Source organism: Meleagris gallopavo, chromosome 15 (genome assembly GCF_905368555.1).
Source record: "Meleagris gallopavo chromosome 15, MGAL_WU_HG_1.1, whole genome shotgun sequence".
In the NCBI taxonomy this organism is placed as follows: Eukaryota; Metazoa; Chordata; class Aves; order Galliformes; family Phasianidae; genus Meleagris; species Meleagris gallopavo.
In genome coordinates, this window is record NC_139418.1 from 16,331,991 (window position 1) to 16,338,101 (window position 6,111).

The following is a 6,111-nucleotide window of genomic DNA, read 5'->3' on the forward strand; positions in this document are numbered from 1 at the left end:
TGACTGTATATACAACTTGATGTAGCATTAGCACAAAGAGCCTGGACTCTGTAACGGCTCTACACCCCATGTTGAACTATTCTTATAAAGTACCATTTTTACTTTAGCTATATTTGCTTTGACTTTTAGAGGAAAATGCTGAGCTCGCAGAGAATCCCCTGGCTGGGAGCAGGACGTCAGGTTAAAAACAGCTCCTTTCTGCCTGCATTGGGGCTGAGAATTGCCTGTGGAAATCTGCCATCAGCCAAGGGCATCAGAGAGCACAGGGCCACAGGTGGCTTTTAATGCCAGACTCAAGCAGCCCAGGCTGATCTCCCATCAGCACAGCCCCCGTTGGCTCCTGGAGAGCTGTGGCACAGAATCTCGTTTTAGAACAAGAGAACTGCACATCTTGCTGGAGTTTCAACTGCTTTTCCTAAGAGTGGAATCAAAACCCTTGGCTGCCAGACACACACTCAAGCATTTTTGGATGCCCCCTCATCTCTCATGTTACGAGGTTTTCTGTCTGAGGCCTTAGCAGAGGAAATATTAAAATTATCTCTGAGTACTTACATAGTGCAGTGTAGTATTTCCCATAAATCAGTGCACTGAGTCAGACGGAGGAGGCAGGGATGTGTCTGGGTAACAGAACTCTTTCTGACCTCCGTGGGGCTCAGATTTCTCTCTGAAACAGTACTTTAAAAAGTACACATGTAGAAAGACCTCGTACACAAATACACTCTAAATTTAGCTATGTGCTTATTGCACTTCCGTGGTTGTTTTTATGAATGAAAAAAAAATGACATTGGATCTTGGAGGAGCAGGAATAGAAGCCCGAAACACAGGAAGAATGCTGTGCAGCAGGACGTGACCACCCTGATATCACAAACTTCAGAGCAATTTACTCTTCTAGTGATGCACAGTGCGCCGCTGCCATGAAGGACACACCATGTCACTGCACTTGTTCATGATGTGCTTCACTCGGTGTCTGCTTGCTGGATTGTAGTGGCTTTGCATGACTCAGGTACAGTGCTGCCCTGCGTAGTCCGAGCAAATCCAGTGTGTTAAATGCTGACAGGTCAGCACTGTCATGCACACAGACATTGGCTGCACACCAACTGCTGCTCTGACACTTTTTGAGCAGCCAAACTTGCAGCAGGATCCTCCTGGAAGGGGCAAATGGCCCCTCGGCCTCACACTGCTCGGTGCTGAGCCCTGATGCTGCTGAGCACACAGCAGTATTCAGGATCACTCTGGTTTGGGGACACCAAAGTGCAGCCACTGGAAGTGAAAGGATGGGGTTTGTTCCTTACATTCTGCTGCAGATAAGCCAGACAAGAATGAGTGTGAGATAAATGCTCCCATGGAAAAGGGCTGTCATAGCAAGCAGCAGCTCCAGCTGTCTCTGTGCCAGGTGGGAGGCTGAAACTGGATTCATGGGGAGACGAGGAGCACGGGGAGGAACCGACAGCTCGAATTCCTGCTCCACGTAATTATGGTGCAGTCGGGGCCGGTCTGGCAGTGCTCTGAGCCGTGCCCAGCTGCACGTTTACAGGGTCATTTAAACTACTGCACACATAGGAATTACCAGCAGTTGCCTGAGCAACTCATTTAAAAGTGCACCCACAGAGAATTCAAAGGGCCCGGCTACAGGGAAGGGAAACATCCTCCTGATGTTATTTGAAGTGACATCGCCCATATTTTAATTATATTTTCTAAACTGTCCTCCAAAAGTACTCGGGGATGTAGGGATGCAAACTGCAGCTCTCACTGAGCACTGGTGAAGTGGGGACCGAGGCAACTTTATAAATGATGTCCTGGATATCCTGCTCCTAAACCTGCTGGTACACACTGAAGGAGGCCGACAACGCTGCAAAAGCACTGGGAAAAGAGCACTCATCACTTACGCTGCCCAAAGAGGCTGTGGATGCCCCATCCCTGCAGGCATTCAAGGCCAGGCTGGATGTGGCTCTGGGCAGCCTGGGCTGCTGGTTGGTGACCCTGCACATAGCAGGGGATTGGAACTGGGTGAGCACTGTGGTCCTTTTCAATCCAGGCCATTCTATAGTTCTATGGCATGCATGGGAGGCACCTCTCAGGCTGAAACATTTTCTATATCACATCCATGTTTTAGGCTTCTTAATCAAAGCTCGGCTCCCTTCTCAGCAGATGAGTCAGCTCTCTGCTACGCCTGCACGGCAGGACGGTGAATCACCCCACAGTCCCTGCCTGCACCAAGGGAGAGTCCTGGCAGCGGTCTGAACCCTCAGGAGCTCCTGATGGGCTCGGCCTGGGACAGGCATCTTCCATCTCCATCACTGCACCCTGAGGTGAGAGCAAGGAGGGATGCACCTGGATCCTGGGAAGCTCAGCTACTCAGCATCACCTGTCTGAGCTTTATGTTCAGTGCAGAGCAGCAATGTCACTGCTAACAGCTGAAAAAAAACAGAAGCCTTGATGGAACACAACTGAACCACCCAGCCAGAGCCCGGAAAGCAACCTGTGAGAGATTTAACTGAGGGCTTTGTGCAGGAGAAGGGCGTTTTGACATAGAATAAAGCCCAGGAGGGAGCACAGAGGAGGAGGAGGAGGATTGTCCTGAGCCACGCAGACCTTCCTGCCTGCACACAGCCCTTGCATGAGGCCAATGCTGAACAGCTCTGAGTCATTCCTTCGCAGACTGCAGCATAAATCAAATCCAGAAATAGGAAAGGCCAGTCGGTCACATCATTCCTTTTAGGTTTAGAGGAAGATACAGTTAAGAAATGTGGGGAAAAGTCATTACAAGATCACGAAAAGAAAAAAAAAGAAAAACTCAACCTTTATTTTACTGAGGCTACTAATTAGTGGATGAAAAGCCTTAAAAAACCCAACAACATCTTGAAGCAGTCAGATGGGTATGGAACCTTTCTCTTGAGGCAGAGGATGGTTTGCAGTCGCTGTGCTTTATGTGGTTATCCTCCTGGTGTGTAACTCCTGCCTGCGAGCTCAGTGCAGGAGCTGGGATGATTCTCCAGGAGGGTTCTCACAAAGAACACAAGGGTCCCAGCCCAGCACAGCACCAGGCTGCCCAACCTGAGGGGAAACCCCTGACCAAGAAGTGCTCGCACAGAGGACCCGTTGGCTTTGTGCAAGCTCTGACAATTCATCATCTCCTTTTGAGCTCCCGATCAGTGCTGCAGCAGTGCTGGCCCTCCTGGAGCAGCAGCATCTGCACAGCAAAATGCAGCAGTGCAGTAACTCCAGGAGCCCCAGAAATCCTTTTTGGCACATCACTGGATTTTAAAAATATTTGGCTGGCTGGAACAGTAGATCTTTATTCCTTCCCAGGCAGCACAGTGTGTGCACTGTATGCTCAGCATAAGTAAACAATGAATGCCTGAGCGTGAACATCGGCATGGAGGTATTAAATAAAGCAGTGAGTTCCTTTCACTTCTGCTGGAAGAAGGAAGCACGTCGTCTGCATGTACCCGTGCTCCAGCTCCGTGTGTAAATTCACACTGAGCACTTCTTGGGGTTATTTCTGAGCAAACACTCCCACGGTGGGAGACATGAGGTGTGACCCAGTGCTGCTTCAGGAGCCCAGCTCTGCTCCCACAGTGGTTGCAGAGCACTGTGTGCTGGAAACACCTTTAACTTCTCATTTTCTAAGCACGTGTGAATAAACCCAAGAGCTTCAATCAGAATGGGGTGTGTTCTTCCTTGGTGTTACGAAATCACCGATTAAAAAATGAAAGAAAGAGGTAAACAAGCAAAGGATTTAAGCTGCAGTGGCAGGAAATGTAATTCCATAACATGTAAGGAGGTAAATGTAACATTTTAGCAGATTCAAGGTTTCTTTACAGGGATTTTCAGAATTCCTGATGTAATTGGGGTGCTATAACTGTGTGTTTATATTTCCCAGTCTGCTTCTTGTTATATATGTACTTCCTTCAGCTCTACTTAGCAATTAGTGAACGGAGGCATCATGGCTAATGAAGATCCAAAGTTCTGTGGTTAATGTAGAAAATGAATACGTTTGAAAAATCGTAATATTAAACCAAAGAGGGTAACTAATGATGCCTGTGGTAGAGATTTTAAATGTCCCTTGGCTTTTTTGCTTTCTCTACAGCTGGATGGAAAAGTGAAACAAAGGAAAATATATTTTGACTTTTTTAATTTAAGAAACGCATTCAAATATCATTAAAATAATCTTCAGTTGCCTTTTTAGCCCACAGGACTTGGCTTATGTTACAGGTGTGGATATGACAGAGAAGACAACACCAGGAAAACTATTCTGGCCTTCAGACAAATCTTCAGCAGGCTTAAAGAGGGAAATCCTATTGATATCAGGAGAATGGCTTTGTCCCAATCAGCAAAGCCCCAAGCCCAAGAGACAAAGCTAATTTTAATGAGCTGGAGATCAGATGCTGACACTGCATCCTTTGCACTGATTTTGAGGAGCCAAATATTAAGTGAAGCATCCCAGGCAAAGCTACCATTTGTGCTGGGTTACTTTAGGAATGCAATCTGATGCACCCAGTGCAAATACCACCACGTACCCAGCGTGCAAGGCTTTGCATTTTCCACCTCTCCTTTAAGAATCATTTTTGCTGCAGGAAATGAGAGGTCAGCACGGCCCACCACGGGGGTAAAACACCTTTTTTTTGTGGCGTAGGATTGAATATGGTTCCTACTGCTATGTCAGCTCCTCGCTGGTATGCCTCGATGACCTGACACTGGTCTGCACCCCAGGGGCAGAGCCGGGCTCACACCGCGCTGGGACCTCACGCCGTAGCCGAGTTACCAACAGCGCATCGTGCTGCTGCAGGAGCCTGCACGCCTCGCTGCCCGCCGCCTCCCATTCCCCCGGCGGGTTCCCTGACTCACGCAATGCCTGTTACACGAGCTTGGTTCCTGGGCTTGCGGCACCCGGCTTGGCGCAGCTGGGGATGCTCCAGCCAAATCCATCCGCGAACGTCGCCCTTCACTGCGACGAGTTGGACCGGATGATCTTTAAAGATCCCTTCCAACTCAAACGGGTCTATGATTCTACCACAATCTCGCAGCCAAAGGAGCAGAGAGGGGTCCGGTAGAGCAGCAGCGGAGCGGCCCGGCTGCGGTTCCCGCGGCGGCCGGGAGGGAGCAGCCCGAGCCCGGCCCGAGCCGCAGCGCCGCGGATGCTCGGAACGAACCCTTCTCCCTCCGGCAGCCGCGTTGGCTCAGCGTGGCTGTGGTGAAATGATTCTCACCGAAGGGGAAAGTCTGCGCTAGCCAAGGAAGCAGAACTGGGTAATAGCGAAAAGCGAGTACGTGTTACCTCAGCTCACCATTAAACATCGATTCACGTTTTGCCTACATGCTGTGGCTACATGCAAGGAATATATTTCATTATGCATCACATGTCCTTTTTTTTGTTTGGCTTTTTTTTTCTTTTTTTTTTTTTTTTTTTTTACCCGATGCCAACTTGTACTGTTCATAGTTTGGATATGAACAAAATAGCTGGCACAAAAGTCAGAAAGCAGATTTAATGCTTCCATTGCGACCCAACTGGAAAACAATGGGGATTTGTGTATTGAGGATGTGTGCTCATTTTCTCTTAAAGCAGAAGAGTGGATTTACGTTCTGCAAAACCTGAGCATCCTGACCTTATCCTTGGAGACATACCCAAACACAGCAGCTCAGTTGACACACAGAGCTTGTGGGCTCTCACTTATCCTGGGATGGGGAATTCCAGGTTTCTCTCCTGATCCTGACAGAATTATTTTGATATGATTCAGCTGGAAAGGAAATCTGCTCCCATTGCCCTTGCCCTGCTGTCTATGCAAATGCTGTCTCTGAAAGGCACATACTGAGATGGCTGCTGAGTCTCCAGCACGAACAGAGCGGTGCCAGGTCCCACGAGCTGCCACCACAGCGTGGTGCTAAATGCAGCCTTTGTCACCACATCCCCAGAGAGGCCAGGAAACAGGAGCAGGGGGCAGGAGCTGCCCGATTGCTCTCAGATCCCCCAGTGACCTACAGAGCGTGTGTGGCCTGGGAGAGGCTGTTTTTAAATTAATTTACTTCAATTGGCACTGCTGCTTTGTGGGTGGGAAATGGGGTGAGAAGCAAGCCAGCATCAGCAGCTCTCCCTTTGATTTTTCCCTTGGC